Source organism: Gallus gallus, chromosome 4 (assembly GCF_016699485.2).
Source record: "Gallus gallus isolate bGalGal1 chromosome 4, bGalGal1.mat.broiler.GRCg7b, whole genome shotgun sequence".
In the NCBI taxonomy this organism is placed as follows: domain Eukaryota; kingdom Metazoa; phylum Chordata; class Aves; order Galliformes; family Phasianidae; genus Gallus; species Gallus gallus.
In genome coordinates this window covers 88,367,079-88,390,600 of record NC_052535.1, presented here as the reverse complement: position 1 = coordinate 88,390,600, position 23,522 = coordinate 88,367,079, and the positions used below count along the sequence as shown (strand labels likewise).

At 45.9% G+C, this 23,522-nt stretch overlaps 1 long non-coding RNA gene across 1 annotated transcript; it reads right to left on the bottom strand.

The window, feature by feature from the left end:
* Window positions 1–13,532: 13,532 nt before the first annotated feature.
* On the bottom strand, window positions 13,533–22,683 carry LOC124417926. The gene is made up of 3 exons (XR_006939274.1): window positions 22,566–22,683; window positions 15,008–15,827; window positions 13,533–14,485 (listed from the first exon to the last, which is right to left on the bottom strand). It is a non-coding gene; the product is annotated as an uncharacterized LOC124417926 (long non-coding RNA).
* Between the last annotated feature and the right edge of the window lie 839 nt (window positions 22,684–23,522).

The following is a 23,522-nucleotide window of genomic DNA, read 5'->3' as shown; positions in this document are numbered from 1 at the left end:
CCTGGATAGTTTATTACTGACTCTTCCCTGTCACCAGACCTGAAGAGCTTATTAGAGTGTCTTTTGACATCTTTTTAATACTTTTTTCCTATTTTCCACTGATTTGCTCATTCTCCTACAGACACCCAAACCATGCCTGTCTGCTGTTGACACATATGCATGTGATTGCAGAGCCCACACCACTCAGATGCTGAAGAGGTCTTTGTGTCTTCATGATGGTGGGCAGAATAAGGAAAGCATTCAAAATGCAAACAGGACCCACAGTGGGAGGGGATGGCAGAATCCATCCCTTCTTGCAGATCTGTGTGGGGATGTGAACCAGCAAATCTCTTTGCATAACCTATCACCAGTGAGTTCTTACACACTGGGAGAGTTCTTCATCCTTAAGAAAACAGGGATCAGTATGAAGACTCATGTTGGGATGTTCTGCAGGATGTCCCTTCCAGGAAACCAGTCATACCATCAGTTCTATCCAAACGTTTGGGACAGGGCACACTAAACCTCATCTCCAGCTTCCTTTCCTACAGCAACTCTCCCACCCAGGAACGAGCCCTTCCCAGCCCTTTGAAGACCTGGCAACACACCCATTTCCCTGGGCAGGGGCACCACTCAACGTGAAGGTGGCCTTCAGTGGGTAGAGGACACTGTGCTCCCCGCACAGTGCTCCGTCTCTGCTGCCTCCTGAGCACTGCTTTAGATCAAAGTGACATCTACACCAAGCTTGTTGGCATGGACAGCTGTGTCTTTGCCTCCATTTCTGAAGTTTCACTGCTTCCAGAAGTTCAACATGGGCACAAAGTATGTTGATCTCATTTGCATTGCCTTCCACTCCATTTCAGGCTCCCACTGCACCTACCAACTTGAGTGTTCCCAAAACACTACCGTCCACCAACACAGAATATAGAGGCATAGTAGAACACTTCTTGTGCTTTCCAGGAATTTTTTTGCCTTCCTCACAAATTACCCCGGGTGACCTTTTCTGACCAGGAAATGTGTTGCACTCACAAGACTGCAAGCGAAAATAAAATGAGCGTAAGTCTGCTGCCTGGAGAGAAAAGCTTGCTTGTTTCCCCATCCCTTCCTTGTTCCTCCCATGAGTGTATTGTCTTTGATTCAGGATTTCCTGTATTCTCCCGTATACAGGAATTTCCTGTACAAACCTATAGATTTATCTACACCTTCTTCAGAATTGAGAACAAACAATTTATATCCACTTCCCATTGGATCATGCCAAAATCCCACTCTGATTTTAGCTCCCAGCTAAGCTGAGTTGAACACTAGCTGTGTCCATGCTGTAAATGTGGGAAATTAGGCAGAAGCTCCCTCTGCACATCCCTGCTCCTGGCTTTTTCCCTATCTGAGCATCAGCCCTTCCTTCCTCCCACAGCAGTGCAAGGGCCAACCCAAGATGGGAGCTGAGTTTCCTTAAGACCAATTCCAGGAAGGTTTAACTCACATCAGATAAGAAACAGAAGGTGGAGAGCTTCGGGATGACCTGCAAGACATGAGATGGGTGGAGGCAGAGTGACATTTCTGATAGGAATATCAGCAAAACAGATGTTCCCAGAGATACCTCTGGAGAATGGAGTAGCGCATCCTCCTTGGGCTGTCCCCTTCTGTGAACGGGTGAAAGAGGGATGGGAAGGAAGAGATGAGCTTTTACATGACCCAAACTAGCTAAGGTGTTAAAAAGCCCTCAGAATGGATTTTCTGGTGCTTGAAAGCTAGTTATAAGGGAGGACAGAAATCTGGGGGGAATATATGATCCTGTTTATACATCAAAGAGAGAGGGACACAAAGCTGTGGGCACATGTGGAACAGCCCGATAGCATCTCTGTGCACCATCTCTGAGTCATCATTCCACTTCCAGCCATGCTCTGAGAGAACAGCTTCTGCTGTGGAGTCGTGTAGAAAGTTATGTCCAGGACAACCCTACAGAGAATGGACAGAAATGTCTGCTTTGCAGCCTCTAGTGGAGAGGCACAGACCTTTCCCTGTTCAGAAGATGCCACCCCTCTCTGCTCAGGACAGACGTGGGGTAGTCCCTACCACCAAAAGCCAGAAGCGAGGTAGGATGAAGGAGGTCTCAGTGCCTCTCGTTTGGGTGGAGGTCTGTGCTGTGAAGTGATGAGCTGTGCTTTTAAAGAGGTTCCGTGCAAGAGCCAAAAGGGACTGGTGTCCAGGCTGGGGTAATGTTCATGCAAGGAGACATCAGTCAGTGAAGACATGGCCATGGGATGACAGACATCTTGTCACACATGCAAAAGCCCTCTAGGGGAACACACTGTGCTGATGTAGCCCTAGGTGCACTTCAGGGAGGGCATCCTCTCTACCTGAATGGGAAGCACAGTGGCAGATGTGCCTCTGGAGGTATTTTTCAGCCAGATGAGCTCCAGGTTGAAAACTAGACAGTCTAGACTGTCACATAAACATCAGAGACAACATGAGCACAAACTTGTTTTCTTGTGCTGGTAGCTGGCCAGATCTGTGAATCCAGGAAGGAGGGAAGGGAGAAACACCACTCACAGACACCTTTCCATCTGCTCATCTTCAGCAGCAGACATAGACTGTTGGAAAAGAGCAACATTTTTAGCCAAGAAGCAGCTAAACAGTTGTGTAGGACATCACGTAACGCATAGCCAATGTCTCTCACCTCCATCAATCACAGTGAACATCACAAAGAAACCAATGGGCGCCCCCAATGGCAAAGACAAAATCCACAGCTGAAAGCACTGCAGCCCCTAAATGTTTGGATTTCACCCACCTGGCAGCTCAGGTGTAATTAGGCCACTCATTGGTATGTTTGGAGGAAGGGTATAAGAATGGTTGGGCCTTCCCAGGGTTGAAGCCAGACAGAGAAGTGGGTAGGTGGTCTTTTTCTTTCTAGTATTTTGAAATGGTTTTTCTTACAGCAGTTATTTTCTTTAGGAGCATCCCAATATAATGCTATGAGATCTAGAAAGCCTTCTCATTTAAATTGATGTGAATGCTTTGTATTAAAGCAGCTCTTTCAATGTGAAGTAGTCAGAGCCTGTATGGATTTTATCTTGCTTTGGCTTGCAAGGTGTATTTCAGCTTAATTTTAGCCTCTTGCTGATTGTTTGAGGCCTTCCAATCTCATTGGAGGTATCAGCTCTGGGTTTACCCCATTCATCTTCATTCACTTCACAACTGTAACCTCAGAAATATCTTGTGCTGGTGGTTGGGCTCTCTCAATCGGTGCAGGACTGGGAACATCAACTGATCACAAAACTTTCTTTTTCTTCCTTATTTCTTCTGAAGGCTGAGGTCAGCGGGCATGGTAGTGATAGGCTGATGGTTGGACTTGGTGATCTTGGTGGTCTTTTCTAATCTTAAAGAGTGAATGTGGGTGGCAGCTTGTTTTTTAGTATGTTTCAAAGGGTTTTGAGACCATAAAGATTTAGGGGGTTGAGTTACTCCTAGTGCACAACTGACCCATGTCACTTTATAAACCTTTCCTTGTGTGCCTTTTTGTCCATTTGGCTTTAAGCTACAGATCCAAGGCATGTGCCTTGCAATCTGCTAGAGGAAATGCTTGCTCAAGTCGGGTCTGTCCTGAATTCCTCAAGACACAAAGGAAGGGATGAAACAGGGCATTTCCTGCTGATGAAGGGGGGCAGATGAAGTGAATTTGACCTGGCATGAAACCTATTGCCTGCAGAATGGTTGCTGGAGAGAAAATAAAGTACAGAGAGGAAATGGACAAGTCTCTTTCTACTCTGTACACCCAGGCTCACAATGGTGAAATCCAGTGCCAATGAATTATACAAATGCTTATGCAATTAGAAGGAGTTGCAGTCAGTCCTCCTGCAGCCAAAAATAGCCCCATGCACCAGCAAAGGGCCTGCCTGCCTTCACATTGTGTTAGGGAGAGACAGCACTCGGGGCTGCTGAGTGGGAGAAGCCTCAGAATGAGGTATTCTGCCTGCTGGTAGTGGAAGACAATATAGTGCATGGGAGAAATGTGCTGCCAACCCAACATCTTTCTGTTGGTACAAATCCTCTGTCCAAAGCTTGTGTCTCTCTCTGGGGATGCAATGGGGACATCTCTCCCAGGCTGAGATGGGTCCCCTTCCCAGCTCCAGAATGACCAGTCCTATGGGAGAGGAGCAGAAGGAGGAGAAAACAGGTTTCTCTGCTTTGAATCAAGATGTTGGTCACTTGAGGAAGGCCACTGTGGTGTCACTGAAGGCTGAGTCCTAGTAGATAGTCTTCAAGTCTTTCCTCACATAGAGGCTTTTGTATGGAAAAAAGAGAATCCAGGGAATGAGGAAAGCAGCTCAGGGTGTGTGTGTTTGTGCAATATCTTCACCCCAATCATCCACACCTGACCCTTGCATGTTATCCAAAAAAAACTTCTAAACCATGACATAAGTAGCATATATCCCTTGCAGAATAAGATCTCTTGGGCCCTGAGGAGATAAACTGATTCACTGTTTGAATGACAAGCCCTCAGAACAAGAGCAGTGCCTGGGAAAGGTTGGTATTTAAGTGTTGGTAATGCTTTTTTTTTCTTTACTCCATAGCACTGGTGACCCAGCATCTCTGCACTGAGCTCAGCAACAGCCAGGCTGTGGTTATGTTTTTTAGATGAAAGACAAATCCATCCCCAAACTCTTCTTGCAAGCATTAAAGATAGGGCCAGAAGTTTAAACCATGGTGCTTTGAGCAGATCCAGGCTTGAACAATTTAGTGATCTCAGCATTAAGATTCCAACTGGTTACAGCACTCCCTCTTTGGCAAGGCTGAGAGTGGGGAGACAAAGCAAGGTGATTTATGGCTGGCATCAGCCCATGTACCTGTGTGCACACTTGGTCTATGCAACAAGCTTCTCTGCACAACCTGCTTCCATCTCTCACCACTTCTGCTGTGAAGAATTTCCTCCTAATAACCTAAATCTACCTTTTTTTCTTTTTTTTTCAGTTTAAATCTGTTATCCCTTGTCCTATTAGCTGACAAAAAGTCTTTCCCCATCTTTCTTGTAGGACCCCTTCAGGTGGTGGATGAATCCCTCCTGCATGGTTTGAAATACTGCATTCCTTCAATGATGTGTTCTTATTTTTCTCTCAAACATAGTGTTGTTCAACAACTTGGGGCAGGAATTTAGTGTCCAGTTTAATTATCTGGGGAGCAACAAGTGAGGTTTCAATGATGACCCTGAAAACCTCACCTGAATGTCTAACATTCCAAGGGAAAGAGGGTTGGAAAAGGGGGAGCACTCTCAGTGATCAGGATTAGGGAGATGTATCTACCAGCTTCCCTTACAAGCTGTGAGGATAACAAGAGAGAGGTCAGTTGGATGGGAAAGGTGCTGGTGGGACTGAACTGAGCCTTGTGCTAACGTGCTGGTCTTTATACAAGAAGGGTATGATGGGTGAGCCCTGAAAGCTGGTCTTTCTACAAATCATAGAATGGCTTAGGTTGGAAGGGATCTCAAAGATCATCTCATCCCTTCTCCCCTGCCATGGGAAGCCTATGAGATGCCTTTAGCTGTGATCTGATAGTGATCTACAGGGTAGATCTGTTGTAGTCAATAAAGAGCATATGTTTCTGGGATGCGAATTATCTCCTAAATCAGTGTCCAAATCAGGTGTCACCTCTCAGATCTAGCTGGCAGAGCAAATGAAGACCAGCAAGGATATTGGTATCTCTTTTCTATGTATTTAAAATGAGGAAAGCTTTCCCATCATGACTAACCAGGACCAGTGCTCTCCATCTCAAGCAGTGTGAAATCTGAGAACAGGGTGGCCCAAGAGTTTCTTTTCCGGAGAACAATTTGATATCTACTCTGGGAATACCAGGGAGATCAGCCTGAATTTCCTGTAGTCTTCAAGAATGAATTTGGAGAGATTCACCCTCTGTGCTGGTCAGGGCATGGATAGGAGCTTGAGGGGAAGTGGAAGTACCATCTGGGCTTGGTAGAGATGTTCCCAAGAGCTGTGCTTCTTGCAAACCCAGCACTGCAGGGCATAGCTTAGTGGGCATGGTGGTGATGGGTTAGTGGTTGGACTTGGTAATCTTAGTGGTCCTTTGTGATTCTATGATAAAGAGGTGACTCAGCTGCACTTGGCCCAGGGCAGATATGATGGTGTAGTGCTCTGAGAGTCTGTGGAAGTCCTTGAGACCTTCAGTGGCAGGGGTGTTGGTGCCAGGAATGGAGTGGAGGGCTCCAAGTCATGGAAACATAATGATGATGTGGATATGTCTATGAGGCATGGCACTATTGAGAGAGTCTGTAAAACAGAACCGGCTGGTGGTAAGGTAAATGGTCAGCCAAACATCTTCTGGAGGTTCACTACAACGTGGGAGACATTCCATGGACATCTCAGTGTGCACAGAGTACACTGTCCTCAGATATTACAGATAAAGCAGACAAATTTCTGGGATTTTATTATTGCATAGTCCAATGGTGGTCAATGCAATGCTTGGTGCAGTGCTTCACATTTTGCTTTTCCTTGGAATAAAACAAAAGGTCAAAGTTCTGTGTCTGGGGACGTGTTTACTGTTTGGAGGTGGCGGTTGCTGCACACAGCAGCATCCAGCCAGCCTGCCAGTGAATTTATGTCAAAGTTTTGCTCGTGGAAAAAACATATTGTGGTAGATAATGTGCTCGCTGACAAGCCAGATGTCAAAACATGGCAGGATAATGTTACTGAAAGCATCAGCTGCTATAAAAGGGAAGCAAAGAGACAATTGTTCCTTCGTTAGACATCAAAATTTGATGGTGTATCACTGTGACTGAAAGGCTTATGAATGCTCAAAATAAAGCAGGGCTAAAAGTTCCCCAGGATGTCATGCAGGAACTTTCATGGGAGACATCAACCCCTCTGTGCACTCTCTCTCTCTAGTGTACATGTTCACAGCCTGGAGGTATGCATAGGGTTGCTATGAGCTCTGCACACCTCTGGTGAGAACTCCTTTGCCAAGACAAGGGAAATCAGGATGATCCTTATGGGTCCTTTCCAATGGGGGATATTCTATGATTTTATGATTCCTTTTATATACAGACCCTTGTAGCGAGAGCTTCATGGGAGAAGGACTCCAGCATCACAGAGATCTCTTCCAATCTTAATGATTCTGTGATTACATCCAGGAGAGGTTCAGGTTGGATATTAGGAAACATTTCTTCTGGAGAAGATGGGTCAGGCACTGGCACAGCTGCCCAGGGAGTGGCGAAGTCACCATCCCTGGAGGTGTTCAAGAACTATGGACATGTGGCACTTACAGGACGTGGGTTAATGGACATGGTGGGATGGATTGGGGTTGGACTTGATGATCTTAGAGCTCTTTTCGAGCCTCGGTGGTTCTACAATTCTAACCCTGTGGACATTGGATGGCTGATCACAACTACCCATCTGCAGACCAAAAGATACACGTTGCTGTCAGCCAAATGGGAAGCTATTGGCAACGGGAGCAACTGCCTGTCTGCTCTGGCAGAGAGACTTCTGCTCTGTGAAGAGCCAAAGCCTTAAAAAAAAAAAAAAAAAAACATGCTTCTGCCTAAATTTGCCACGCAGGTTCTGTTTCCCTGTTGTGATACATTACTTCCAAATTGATGTTTGAACATACTGGGTGGAAGGGCTATGCTGGACAGATGGACATAAAGCATAGCTGAATCTTGCCAACAAGCAGAAACATCTGTGATTTACAGGTAGGGAACCTCAGATGGGTTCTGGTTTGATGCCCACCATGGCATAGAGGTGGCAGCTCTCTGTGGGGAGCATTGCCCAATTCCCTATCATTTTCCACTGTTTGCTCTGTCATGAGAAACGTGTCTCCAGGGTACTGTCCAGAGCGATCATTGTCCTCTTTACAACTCACAAGGACAAGTAGTGACTGCTCAGATTGCTTTTAAACTTTGCTGCTAACATTTATCCATGTTCATTGCTCCAAGCCCCATCTGTCTTGCAGAGACTTTTCTCTTGACATCAACACTGCGTGGCAGTTCTTTATCAACTTCATTGTGTCTCTTAACACAAAGGCATCCTGCCATGACTCTTCCAGGCCTTGTAGCAAAAGAAAATGAAAATGCTCCTGCTCTTAACACTCTACCTGCTTCAAGAGTGATTTACGGGTATTGTTGAATGCATGTGTCACTTGCAGAGATAAAATCTCAGTCTATTATGTGTGGCTCATCCCCTGAAAAAGGAAGGGGAAGAGGGAAAAATCCAGGTGCAAAATTGGAATGGAGATATCCACTGAGCTCATCCTTTGCAGGATCTCAAGATCTGCATAATAACTACTGTCCCCAAAGATAACAGATGAGCAAGCACTGAGAGGGAGAGGAAAAGTGCTGGTCCAACTTGCATACAAAGTTGTTCACTGGTTTTGAAAAGAGCATAAAAGTACCTCATGTTTTCACAGGCTTGCAGATTCTGTCCTTGTCTAAAACAGAAAGGAATCGGAATCATCAAGGCTGGAAAAGAGCTCTAAGAACCCCAAATCCAACCCCAGCCCACCCCCACTACGCCCACTGACCGTGACCCTCAGTGCCACATCTCCATGGCTCTGGAAGACCTTCAGGGACAGTGACTCCACCACCTTCTTGGGCAGCCTGTGTCACTGCCCATCCACTCTTCCAGGTAAGAAGCTTTTTTCTAACATCTAACCTATGGAGTGAGGCTGTACGCAGTGTGCCCATCAGCAGTCCCTGCCAGTAGTTAAAGTAGATTCACTCAAACCACAGAGAAGAAAATCATGGCAAAATTGAGAGTCTACCCACTCCTTTTGCTCCCCACTGATTGCCCAGGAGCAGCAGTAACATGAACCTCGCATCCTTAATTTTGTGCTAAGGCAGATTTCAGTGCAGGATAGACTGAACCTCGAGCACAAAGAAACATTTAGTATTTGTATTCCTAAAAGGATCTGCTGCTTTTGAGCGACTCAGAGGCACAACCCCCATAACCTTCTCTGAATGCTTTTTATGTGTAAGCCCTAAAACAGTAGGCAGAACACTTTCTCTGTCTCAGAGTGATGAAGAGCAGTTTGTTCTTTAGCTGTCACTTTTTATCACTTCCTTTTAGTGGGTTTCAGACACTTTTTCAGGAAAATAAATCTGGAAATGCTCTTAATAACCTGCACGCCTGATTAGTCATTATTACACAGAGCAAGGGAAGGTGACACCCTGCCATATCTTCTCTCTGCACTTGGGGACTAAGAGAAGTGATTGATGTGAGGCCATCCAGGCTGGCTCTGGAGGGAGCAAGACACAAGACCAGGTCTTTGAGGCTGTGGGGATGGTGGAATTGCAGGTCCTGCTCCATCGTTATTTCCAGTAGCAGTCAGAAGCCCCAGAATTTGTCCTCAGCATGCAAGCCTGGCCATGCAGATGTCCTCGCTTGCTACCACAATGAGATGGCAAATCTTTCAGCCTGACTCTATTACACTCATGTTTCCAGCCCCATGGCTCCTCCCCAGCATTACCAACCACATCCACCAGCCCACAACCCCTCCTCTCCCACTTCTCCATTACTGCCGCATGGTCTCCATCCCAAACTCTTCCAGGGAAACTGCCCCAAGAGCTCCCTTGTGGATCTCTTCCACAAGAAGTGTCACCAGGCTTGGTGGCATCTTCTCCACAGGAGATATCACCAGCCTTGGTGGCATCCTTCCCCTTATCCCCAGACCCAGATTTCCCCTTGCATCTCTCACCACCCTCTTAGCATCTCTTCCTCTTCTACTCTTCTTGTCTGGAGATTCTCCATTCGTGCTCTCAAGTGGCTCTTCCATGTGGGGTCAGAAATCCAAATGAAGCTCATCAAGGCTTGTTGGCACCTGGGGATCTCCTGGCCATGGCTTGTCCCAGCTCAGCCAGCCTGGATGCTAGAACCAAGCTGAGCCCATGGAGAGGGACAGATGGAGGTCCAAGAAGGACTGACAGTGAGGAAAAACCGATTCCTTCCCATCCAGCTCTGACTCTTAAATGCTCTTCTCAGCGTGACCTTCAGTACACCTCACTCCTCTCCCACACAGAGCAGAAGATAAAAGCAAACTGGCCAGATCATACAGAAGAGCAATCCTCCACTCTTGGTGCTGATAAATTAAAGCTCCTTGGCCTCCAAGTGAAAGGAAGTTTTCCCCCACAGTAGTTCAGAGCCCATTAAGGCAATGACAAGCAACCACTTTGTGCTTCACTTAGAATTTAGCCAGGAGGGAAAATATTACTTCAGATGGCAAGAAGAGATTGCTTTTAATTGAAACTCTTTCTGTGCTGAGCTGCTGTTGACACTTAGTTTTTCAATTAGCAGTTCCATAGGTTTTTAGCTCAGTTCTGCAAGTAGAGAAAGGCTGCAAAGTGAGGGGGGAAAAGTCGAATCAGATATTCTGCCTCCTCTTGGAGAAATTCAGAGGGACTGAAATGCCACTCTGCATGTTTCCCTTAGTATTTTTTACTCACTGGTCTCCTTGCCACTTGTAAGCTGCACCTGACACTGGAGAAAGGCATAAGTAATGTAAAATCATTGTTCATATCTAATTATTACAAGAAAAATTTGCACTCTGAATTTCTTCCTATGTTGGTGATACAGTGGTTCAGCTTTATTTGGAGTCCTTTGCTAGAAGGAATATGATGTTCATGTCATTAGTTTCTTCTTGCTTGTTCCGGGATCCACTTAGAGTCCCTTTTGCATGTTTGCTAACATGTTTTTACACCTTTGCACTTTCTTCGTTGGTCTGCAACTCCATGTTACATGAAAATTTACTATATATGGTGCCCTTAATGCAGGTTAGGTAACATATTCCTTTTGTTATCACTAAAGCCAGTTTTTCCCCAGCTACAGGACTGCATTTATTTCCTGACCATGAATGCGTTGTTTATAGCCAAGGGGTCTCTGGTGCCCCATCCCTTACCGTCCCCTTCCTGCCCTCCTGTATCCCACTTCTCAACTGCATGAGATATGTGGTGAATTAGAGGAACTGCTGTCAGGGCTAAACCAAGTGCAAGAGAGCTGCAGGCAGGTGAGAAGTTCAGGCAGAGCGTGGATGACAACTTGCAAATCCAATGCAAACCTTGTGGCTTATTTCTAGCAATGGCAACAGCCTATTGCAGGGCAGCGTGGTTACCCTGGGGTAAGGATACTGCGTCAGGATTGTTCTGAAAGATTCAGGGATGAAAGCCCCCTGAGCTCAGCTGGTCAGAGCTGCTGGGTCTGTGCTTCATGAGAAGGTAAAAACACAAGGTCATTTTTTCTCCACGCACAAAGAGATTTTGTAAGCACGATATGCACAGCTCAGGTGCTCAGCTTCTTGCTGGCTGTTACCCAGAGTAGACCAAGGCATTTCAAACCATCTCCACTGAGACATCCAGGGAGGGATTGTCCCACAAGCTCCTGGAAATTCATCCTGGGTGTTGCTAAGCTGTCACCTTCCAATTCTCTGCCTTTTTCCTTAGCATCTTTTACCATTTTGCACAGTTTTCACCCTTGACTCCTCAAGCTGCTATCACCATCTTCACGCTTCTGCTTGGTTTTACTCTTCTCTTGCAGGGCTTTTGCTTATGCATTTTCTCATGCCTTAAAATATTCTGTGAGTCTGAGCCAAGACCCACTATTTTGTCACAGCAAACTGGGGCTTGGGTTGGAATAGCTCCAAGGATGTTGTGTCAGTGAATGCTGGATGCCCTGGCTGAGGATGACTCTGCTCTCCCACCTCTCAAGCTTTGCCCTTTTACCTAGCTGTAAATCTCATCAAGTGCTGCCTTTGAAAACAGGTTTGGATTTGCATTTTTAAACCAGGGTTTTGGCTGGAATTTAATTCCTTTCCTTGAAAGCCTTTATTCACCCCAATCAACACACCAGTCTGATGCATAATGTGTTGATTACAACCTAAAATACAGTTTCAGGCTTTTCTCTGAAGCAACAAAGCCACAGTGGAGTGGATAGAGAAACAGGTACAGAGACGTAGTTAGAGACATTACGAGTTTCCTCCTAGATGCTCCTATGCAAATCCACAGACGTGCAAATACACTCATACCCACCACATTCCTGGGGGTTGCATCCAGCCTCAGGCAGCTCATGATGGTAAAACCCATCGTTCTCAGCCCTTGGATTGACATCAGAACCCTGTCCTTCTCCAACCACCTGTGTGATGAGCTTGGATGTTGGATGCCAGCCCCAGGGCAATGCCAGGAGCAGATAGCTGGCTTTGCCCCATGCAGGAACCATGTAGGACTGATCTCACCTTGAAACCACCAACCACCCTGTGAATTTCTTATCTTTGTTGTGATTTCCCCATCTTTTCTTCTCAAAACCAATGAAAATTAAAATAAAAAGTGAAAAAAAAAAAAAAGAAAATGAATCAAAGCCACTTTCTAGGAGCTTCCACATGAAGAAAACCTTGGCCATTATCGTGGAAGTTGGACTAGATGATCTTCAAGGGTCCCTTCCAACTAAAACAGTTCTATGATTCTACGGCCAAGTGAGGGAATTTCAGGCATAACCATTGGGTTTGTCTGGCTAAAGGCCACAGAATGGGCTGGCTGGAGGCAAAAAGGAGCAGAAGTGGAAGCCAGACGGGCCTCTGCAATGCTGGGCCATTAAACAGAGCTCATGACACAGAGTGGTCCAGACTGCAGTCAGCAAGTCTTTCCAAAGACATTAATCTTCTCATTACAGCCTGATTTAAGTGCTAGAGCTTTTATTGTCTTCAGTCTCTAGAGGTCAATAGAAGGAATGGCCTGATTGTTGGGCAATTTATTTGACTAGATGTAATAACATTTAAATGGGCCGTGAAGACAAAACAAGATGCTCCATGCTTAAATCTATCCAGAGGCTGTTCGTGTCCCTCTTTGTTTCCATCCCTGATGATAAAAGAATAACTATTCCAGGTCTTTCAAGCAGTTTGCTTTAACATATTACCAGCCATACTGGAGATAAGTGCAGCTCCATCTCTCAGATTTTGCAAGCGTTGTTTTGGTGGAGTGAGAAAGGAAAAAGTTGATTTTGTTTGTGGGGTTTTCCTTCCCATTAGTGAAAAGGGATGATTCAGTGATTGTGCTGGTGAGGCTTATGTACCACAAGCTTTGAGGGACGTTAACAGAGACTTCGGATTGGCGTTGCTCTTGATGTAGGTATTTTGCATAGCCTACTGAATGTCTGGCTGGCATTTCAGCCCTCTGGAAATCCACACACATGGGTTTTGCTCCCTACCCTGTTAATGTCTCTTCCCATGTCCCTGAGAAAGTCACTCAGGCTTAGATGTAGTTGGGCAACCTCGCTGTTAACCAATGTTTTAGTGAGCAACCAGAAAGAGGACTGATCCACCTGAGAAGCCATCATCGTGCTTAACTACATAGCAGAGAGGATAAGAGTCATTCAAAATTAATGAAAATTCAACTTTTCCAATGCTTTTACAGAGAAAGAAGCGCGTTAGGAAAGTGCTCGTTGGGTTGCAGGGAGATTAGGTTGTGGATGGACATGGCTGAGTCATAGAATTATAGCATTACAGAATCATAGGCTCGAGCTGGAAAGGACCCACAAGGGCCAAAGAAACCAAGGGCCCTCAGCCACTCCTCACACCTCTTGCCCTCCAGACCCTTCTCCATCTTTGTAGCCCTCCATTGGAGGCTCTCTAATAGTTTTATATCCTTATCTTGTGGTGCCCAAACCTGCACAGAGTAAGAGCCACTACACCTGCAGGATTCGAGGATCTCAGAGTTAATATTCCCTACCAGTTTTATGGTCTCTTCTTCAGAGCTGGCTTGCAATCAACAAGGGGAATGTTGGCTGTGCTTTGAGCTGTGCAGCTGTATTACAGATGTGTACTTCACTACTTGGATGACCTCATGGGTCCCAAAGGATGGGGTGCCAGGTTTGGCTACATGAGCTACAGGAATGTGGGGCATCTCTTCCTGCTCTTCTGGGTTTAAGCTTTTTTGATAACTGTCAAAATTAGCTCTGCAGCATATGGTGAGGTTATGAAGAGCTGGTATTTGGCATGTGTTTGGAAATTGGTGGCCTTCCAAGTAACAAAGTCCAGTCCATCTTATTTATTCTCTGGATCAGAAAGCAAAGCCAGCAGAGAAAGGAAAAAAGAAAGGGGAAAAAAAGTAAAGTAAAGGAGAAGAGAACAGACTGTGACATAATGCATTAGTTCAGCTCATATCTGGACTTCTTTCTTTTGTATCTTAATGGAGAATATCATCTGCTGTGGTATTCCAGTGTTGGTGTCCAGCATGGGTGGGAGGTGTGCAACAGCACATCTAACGGCATCTAGCATCTAGAAGCTAACAGCACACTTCGAAAGGAGTTTGCAAATTGCAATTAGAAGTGGAGGAAGATTTGCATGCCCTGCAGATGGGCTGTGGGGACAGGTGAGTGACCCAGATGGGGTGCGTAGCACTGCAGATGTTCCTGCTGTTGCTCTTCCAGATATGTCCCTCCAATGTCTTTGGCACAGATATCATGGCGTTGATCCTCAGCTGCTCTGTGGGAGTTTGTCTGCACTTTCTCCTTCCCTGACTTTGCTTCTATTATTAAAAAAAAAAAAAAAAAGTTTTGTTTTGTGTATTTTTTTTTAACATGGCCTAACAAAGCTCCAGATAATGACAAACAAGTGAGCAAGACTTCTGGCACAAGCAAACGAGATTTAATCTGTCAGCCTGTGGGTGGATGGAGCAGGATGGTTCTGGCTGTATTCTCTTAAGGTGGCTCCTTCGATCCCCAGAGCTGCTTAAAATAAAGCAGATGGGAATACAGAATTATCCTCAGTGCTGAAATACAGTGCATCACACAGAAGGTGTTGCATTTCATGGAGTCTTTGATCTGACACGCTATATCCACACGAGTCATTCAAGCACCAAAACAACTGCCCAAACAATTAAATCACCAGTGATGGAGCCTCCTACAGCAATTCTTGAGATCAGTTTAAGGGCTGAGATGTCTGGAGGAGACCAGTTGGCCTCAAGGCCAAAGAACAACTCTGATCCTGGTTGGTTTTCTCATAGATGCAACCACACTGCATAGACCCAGAAGATGAAGCAGCATCTCACCTGGCTTGTTTTGCAGAAATATTTGGTGTCGGAGCTTCTAGCACATGGCTGGGTTCTGGCCAGGGTTTCATTGAGTGGATGTGGACCAAAACTTAGAAGCTGTTTAAGTGACTCCATCAGCAAGTACCTCAAACCCAAGAGCAAACACCAAGCTTTAAGCAGGGACCTGCTGGGACCACATGAGCATTTGCAGCATCCCTCCATGCAGGTTTTATCATCCTTATCCTGCACCTGGGGAAACTGAGGCACAAAGAGTCGAGACTGATTTTAGGCAAGCAGCACCCATTGGAATGAGCTGAGGAGCTTCTCTTCAGCCTCCCAGCCTTCCTGCACATACTCTTTTGAAATCTAAGGGTCAATTTTCTAAAGGTTTTTTTTGGTGCTACACGTGAAAATAGGGTACCATGGGGATTTTCAGGCTGGATTGGGCTCTGATCACCTAATCAATGACCCCGTTCATAGCACGGGGGTTGACTAGATGACTTTTAAAGGTCCCTTCCAACACAAACAGTTCTATGATTCTCACCAGACTTGCTACAGGATGGAAACCACCTCAGGGACTTCAAAAAGTAACGACTACAGGATGGCAGGAAAATCCATCTCTGGGGAAGTCTTCAAAACCAATCTTCCCAGCTCTTGGTTGTAGGGCTGCAGGTGGCACCAGAGGATAGAGAAGGCTGAGAGCTGAACCCAATGATAACCGTGAAGGGACAGGGCTAAGCAGAGGTAAAACAGCATTTTGGTGTTTCCTTGCCTGGGAACAGGAATCTGCTTTCAGCTCTACTTCTCGGGGGTTATTTTTGGTCTCCTGTTGAAATGCCTATAAAAGAAAGAAAGAAAGAAAGCCACACAATATAACTGCAACAACACGCCAGGATATTTCCACTTCTTTTTGGCTGAATCTCCCAGGCTTGGATGCTTCCTGAGGACAGGGAAGATGGATGGGAAGGCTGAAGAATAAAAATGTATGCAAAAGCAAGCTTTTTTATTTATTTGCTTTTTAACACAAATCTATATAGATATGGCAGGGCGTGAGATCAAGCTGAAAGACTGAGTTGTAATTTTATTGCAACTTATTGCAGCACTTCTAGGAGCGCAGGAGGAGCTCACACGTGCAAGGCAGGGAGCAAAGGCAGTGCTGAGATGCAGAGATCTCTAGATAATGAGCTGGCCTCGTTTCCAGAAGGACTGCCAGAATGAAATGGGGTCTCTCTTCCATTTATTCAGCTGAGTTGGCTAGTTAAAACCTCTCCATCTGTACCATTTTTGTGATGGAAAAAAAGGGAAAAAATGGAATAGTAAAGGAATATGATATTATATGTATATATAAATGAACAGTAAACATTTCCTGCTTGACCATCCCCCTCCCTATTGAATCCACAGAGCTGGGTGCTTCCTTTGATGAAGGGCATCTCCCAAAGACCAGGCAAGGCACAGAGTCTGTCTTGAAGAGCTCCTGACCTGCTGCCAGCCACCACAGTGGGGCCATGGGCATCCAACCCATATCAGTAACACCAACACATTCTCCTTGAAAATCATGAAGAGCCAAGAACAAGTTCTAAACCAGTCTGATGAGACCTGAAATGGAAGGGTGGCAAAGCTGTGCTGTGCTGTCAAGAGGAAATGAGGGAAGGTGAGAGCTGCTTGAAATTTCCCTTGCACCAACAAGCCATTTGTCTACCTCTAATACTGTCTAATACTGACAAGGGGATATACAGAGCATAGCTGACCCTTCAGCTCTATAGTTTCTCCCTGTCCATTGCAAAATACAGAAAGAAGTAGCTTCAATATGTAATTACCTTTACCAGAAAACAGAGCCTGAATGCCACTCTGTTGGGATAGGATGGCTTCACTGCAATGCTTTGCAGGGTCAACTTGCATACAAATCAAATTCCTGCATCTCCAGCGTTAAGGAATCACTTAGGGCTGTAGGGTTAGGATTGAAGAGTCTAATAAGGGGAAAGAATTAAGTCTGCAATCACTTGGACTGATTTAAATTAGGTTTTTCCTCTTGCTTTGATTAAAATAAGCTGATTTTCCTTTCCACCTGTGTTTCTTATGCAGGCAGAATTTCCATTAACTTCAGTCAGTGCTCTTTTTAACTTCTTGAAGCTAAAATTTCATGGCATCCCTTCATCTGGTTGCCAGGAGTTGTCTTAGCACATTGTGATTCTTGTGATATTAATTATAATACAGCTTCATATACCAGCCACCTCTGCCACCAAATGGTCCTCCTGTATGCCTTTCTTCTTTCTTATTAAGGAACACTGACCTTGGTTATTCATTACAGAATGATAATGAATATTCACTGCCAAGCAGTGATCACACTGGGCTCACAATGTCCCCAGGAACACTTAGTTCAGCTATTAGGAAGACCCTTATTGTGATAGGGAGCGTGATGAGATGGAAGGGTTTGGGGTGGGGGACATGGAAAAACACCAGGGATGCAGTGGACAGAGCTGAGGTTTGGTTTGGGGCACAGAGACGGGCTGCTAGCTACCCATTGCATATCATGAGAACAGAGCTTTGGAAGCCTTCCAATGACTTCTACACTAGTAATCAAATAAGAGGAACAGCACAATGTTTAATAGCCTAATTCTCAAGCTCTGGTCTAATCATCCAGTGATTAAATCAAAGAGAAGACAACCCATAAGCTGGGCTGTCACCACCAGCCACTGATGCACACTTCCATCTCCATTCTAATGGCACAGAAGACATCACCTCTCCCCACCACAGCCTTGATGTGCCCATCAGTCTCCACACAGTCCTCCAGCAGCTGCACTGAGCTCAGCCCCAACACTTTGCACCCAGGCTGTGGGTGGGGTAATGCCCAGCAACGGAGTCAGATGTGCCTGCAGAACAAGCTGGGCTCTCAGGCATGGATTTAAGCCCTACATCCTCCAGCTGTGGTGTCTGCAACCTCCTGTTGCAGGAGGCTTTCCTTTAAATGGGTTTGAAAACAAAGATGCAAATCTAAAGGGGAAAGGTCCGTTGACCATAGAGCCTCAAGCACCGTGCTGCCCTCCACCATGGGAGGTTTCTTTCTCCCACTGTGATCCAGCCTGTGTGAGCCAATGTCATTTGGGAGAAAAGCAGGGAGAGGAAAAAAAAATCAAATGTTCCACTTCCAATTGGTAAAATAAATGGTTGCTTGATTTTTTAAAGTTTAAAATAGAAACAACTCCCAGGGTTAATGTTTTGCATGAAAAAAAAAAACATTGCTACTGAGGTTGAAATATTACCTTAAAATGAATGAGTGCTGTGGGTGTCTGAAGCACAAATGAGCCCCAGGTTCTGCTTGTTGTTCTCAGAGTTTATTTTAACCACCAGCACACACCTGCAACCCTCACCTCATTGCAGGACAGCCAGCATCCACCCTGCAGCACAGCACTCCAGTGCTTACACTAGCTACACTGCATCCTTCCCATGGAAGCACAGACTGAGAGGTAGATATGAACTCACTTGAGCTCTTCTCACTTTTAATTCAGACAGCAGTGATGTGAAGCCAGACTTTGGCTCTTGTTTTTAATGCACCAGACTTTTTTTTAGCAGAGCAGCTACCCCTGTCTCTTGCCACGGGTCCGATGAGCTGATACCAACCACGCTGATAATGTCTGATGTGCTCTGATAGCATTGATCAGAGCAGGATCTCTGCACCCAAATTTCTTGAAAGCTTTACCTCCCTGCAGTTCACCAGATCACCCCCAGTCCCACTGTTCTCGTGGGGCTTTCCACCTGCAAACTTCTCTAATTCCCTACGTAAGGTTTTCAGCCCCAGCTGATCTCCACCCCCTCAACCATTCCATGCAAGGTAACAGCAGCTGCACAGGTGTGTAGCAATGAGAGCTGGTGGGGCTGAAGCTTGCATGCCTTGCTGGGAGCAGGGAGCCCAGAGCACAGACCAAGAGGTATTAGGTTCAAGCAGCTAAAGCAAAGAGGAAGAAGCAAGAAAAGAAGCTAAGAAAGGCTAGTGGATCCCTCTCCACACACCAGTGATGGTATGTAAGCCTTTTTCTGTCTTCTCTTATCTCCTGGCGTTTACTGGCACAACAGGCAAACCTCTTTGTGATCTTTGCTTTTATCAGTAACACCATCCAGCACAAAGTCATTCAGCCCCTGGACTGGATCATTGTCAATGTGGCTCTGGTGAACCTATTACTCTGTTGTTTCAAGGAGGCCCCAGTATTCCTCTCCTTTGCTGGAACCAGTGTTTTTTGTGAGAGGGAGTGTCACATCCTCTTCTACACGTATCACATGCTGAGGCTGATCAGCATCTGGTCAACGGAGAGGTTTCCTCCTCTTGATAAAGATCCACATACTTGACTATCCCTGGTCCAAGTTCATCAGCAGTCACCAGGGGCAGTACATGAACAGCATCCTTGCTTGCTGCTGGATCTTCAGCATCGCCTTCCAAATCCCCTACCTTCAGCACAACACTACAGCCAAGAGGACCTCTAAAGAAACTGTTGGGTGCTTGCCTACCAGCATATGTTTAAGTTCTCCATGGAGTTTAATCATGAAGTTCACCACCTATGTGTCTGTCAGCTTGGATCTCATCTTCATCACCCTAGCGATAATCCTGAATGGATTCATCGTTAACCTCCTTAAGAGGCAAGGGAGAAAGATGCAGTCTGCCCACCTGGAACACGTGGCTCAGGCAGCAAACATCTTTCTTGTGCTGCATTTCATTTACGTTGTGCCCTGGCTCTGCAATGACATCACATGGATTGGTTTTATTTTGGGCCTCCTGAATCACAGCTTTGAGAACAGCATCCTCGGGGGTCTTGCTGGAGTGCTGTCTTGCATCTATTACTCATTCAGTTCCTTTGTCAGTGTGTTTGGCTACAGGAAAGTCTGACAGTACCTCACTGAGTTCTGCTGGTGTCTGGTGAGAAACCCTTCATTGTCCAGGGAGTAGAACTGTGACTCCCCCAAAACTCTTTGTGTGTTCTCCAATATTGCAGACAGAAAAGTTAGGATGGATTTCATCAAGCACTTGAGAGAAACCCCTGGCACCTTTCTGGAAATGTCTTTTGGATGATGTTTAGAATTCAGCAGGTTCCCATCCATCTTCTTCTCACATCTCGTGCTCATTGTGAGCCATCACCAACCAGATGAGCAGCCTAATCAGAAAACAAATCTAGCAAACATCAGGCAGTGGATTCAACCCCAGAGATGTGTCACAGGAAATATCCCTCAGAAAGCTGATTTCCAAAGGCAAAGCAGCAGGTAAACATTTACCTTCCGTCAGATGAAAGCAAATGGAAATACCTGCATCACTGCCATCCAGCAACAGCCCATAATAAACAGATCGAGTACATATATGCCCCAAAGGACTTGTTACTTTTGAAAATCATACCAGGGAAAGTAGGTATTCTTCAGTACTGTCGCTGATAGGCGTTTCCATTTTCAACAACAGCATATCAAGAAAGAAAATAAGCAGCAAAAAGCCCTCTGAAAGGCCAGCCACTACAGGAATATGGGCAGTCAATGGAGCTGTCACAGATTCTGTTCTCAGAATTCATGGTTTTATTAAGGCAAGAACAGGATCAGGTGCCATGCTATAGAAGTTGATGGCTTCCAGCACCAAGCACTTATTTCTCAACAAACTGGAAATCATGAAGTGACAATGCCAGGGTACGTTTTCCTTTGCTGGGTCATTTTGTGTGGAACAGAGCTGAGAAAATAAAGGAAAAAACGTAACTTCAAACCCTCGTGGTAACGTTCCCTTCTAAACCCCAACACAGACCTGGGAACTACTTCACCTCATACCCTGTTTTTTCCTCAATCATTTGGTTTTGAGTGGCAGATGAAATCCAGTGCATCTCTTGTGGGACCACAGGTTTTGTGTCTCCTTCCAGGGGATGCAGTTCAACTTCTTTTCCTTCAGGCTTTGCAGCCTAGAGTAAAGTTTGTTTCTGAACAGCTTGACCTCTGCTGGAGACAGATCTCTGCAGAAACAGACCCCTGCAAAAGTGCTTCTATGGCTGCTATGTGGGCATAAATGGTACATGGAATTTCCTGTTCTTTTTTTTAGAGGCTCCAGGCTTTCACAATTTACTGCGTGCTGTAAGACACACAGACACAGCAAAAGGCTCCTGGTAGCCCTTGGCAAAGGCTATCCATCAGTGCTCATCTTTTTCCACCTACCCATGGGGAGCAAGCTGGGTTTCCTAACAAAATGTACTACAGAGCCTTCAGAATCGTTCTGATCGTTGAAGATTATCATAGAATCATAGAATGGCCTGGGTTGAAAAGGACCACAATGATCATCTGGTTTCAACCCCCCTGCTATGTGCAGGGTCGCCAACCACCAGACCAGGCTGCCCAGAGCCACATCCAGCCTGGCCTTGAATGCCTCCAGGGATGGGGCATCCACAGCCTCCTTGGGCAGCCTGTTAAGTTGACCCCACAAGGAAGGCAGACGGGACGATATTTCAGGAAAAGATTTGATTCCTCCTCCAAAACATTCTGCATCTTGAAATGAGCCCTGGAACCTGGCTGTGTTGGCTACTGAAGGCAGCAAGGTACACAATGACACGTGCCCTAAGCCTAATTCAGCCTAATATTCCTTACAGCCTTGCATTCTCCCATTTATCCATAGACCTGGTACAGCACAGACAGTTGCTCTGTTCTTTTTCCCACATTGCCAATTTAACACTAGCGAGGAGCACCACTTGTTGGAGACAGGAGGCAATTCAGCTGAGATGTGCAAGGCAAGGGATGAACACAGCACAAGAAAGCTCCAAGTAGCTCCCAATCCTGCTGGACCCATGCAAAGAGCTCTGATTTTAAGGACTGTTTTTCCCAATAAAAACAGTACCAGCTCCCTCCAGCAACATAATCTATTTAGATCAGCCCCAGAGAGAGAGAGGTAGCCTGCCAACTCTCGGAGCTTTATGTAGTTTAAGTAAAAAAGCAAATATTCCACCTCACTGATACAGTTTGCTTAGCTCTTGGCGAGCCATCAGCTGCTGAGGGTGCACTCTATCCCTTCATGCAGGTACTCGTTCTTATTCAGGACAGACAGATAGATGCATAAAGAAGCGTGGAGCAGTCTGGAACCACCAGAAGCACTGCAGAACCTGGGTTTGTTCAGCCTTGCTAAAGAAGCCTGAAAGGGAGATGAATTCAAGCAAACAGTACACTTTGAGGTTACACTAGTATTTTTGTAAGGCTGCTGCTCTACAGACACTTTCTTTTTGTGGTTAAAAAGTTATCAGAAGGCAAGATAAGTTCCCTGTCCCTTTTCATCATGACATCATAGGAAGGCAGAGGAATGGTGAGAAAAGTAAGAAGTCTTTAGGAGGAGAGAGGCTTTGCCTCAGAGGCGACATCTAGGAGGACCAGAACTTCACCTCCAGCCAAGGCAAAGCAAAAACGGCTCATGTGTTGCATCCAGAAAGAGAAATGCAGGCTATGACTCAAGCAGCTAATGCTGAAACCAAATGTTAAATGGTGAGCAACACTCACATTAAGTGGAGTTTGCAATCCAGCTAAGCGCACTCGATCTAAGTAACTTGGCTAGAAAAACATATTTTTGCAGCTAAAGCCTTACCTCGAGCAGTAATCACATTAGATTTGCAAACTCCCATCAGCTCCTGGGGCCAATTCAAGATATATTGCTGCGTTACAGCAACCATGCTCCTCTAGCAGGGTTGTGCACAGCAAAGGTCAGGGCAGGTTGTCCTGGATTTCTCCAATGCGCCTCCGTGCAGCAGAAATAGAGCCATGTTTCAACATCACTGCTTTTTTTTCCTTAGTGCTGGTGGATATGGAGTCACAGAATACCCCGACCACAGAATCACAGAATGGGTTGGAAGGGTCCTCAGGGATCATTAATCTCCCGCCCCCCCCCCCCCCCCCCCCCCCCCCCCCCCCCACCACAGGCAGGGCCACCAACCTCCACATTTAATACTAGACCAGGCTGCCCAGGGCCTCATCCAACCTGGCCTTGAACAGCTTCACGGATGGAAGGGACCCACGAGGATGACTGAGTCCAATTCCCAGTGCCACACAGACAGCCTAAAATCACAGAGATACTTTTTCCACCACTTCGACCCCAGCGCTGCTAAGGACCAGCGACCACTCACACTGCCATCTGAGTCACAGCTCTGTCACCCGTTGGCTTCAGATGGCGATGACTGCCCTGAGAACAAGACAGCTTTTTTAATTAAATGCATTTTAATTGAAACAAGTGAACCGACAGATGAAATTAAACTGGGGCTGCAGTGACAGACTTCTTAACTAATGCCTTCTAAAGCGGTTACGATTTACATTTTGAAAAGATACAGGAAGCTCATTAAAGCTGGAACAAACAGCTTGGCAGGCCAGGCTGGGGGGGAAGCGGCTGTGCCACCTCAGCCACGCTGGATGAAAGATATCCAGAACGATAGCAGCTACTGCAGGTTAATAACACCGCTATTTGTGTCATGGCTGTCCTCCCCAGGACTGACTTTGTGAAGAAGGTCAATGATTTTATCTCTGATGTTCAGCCACAAAATGCCAGGCACAG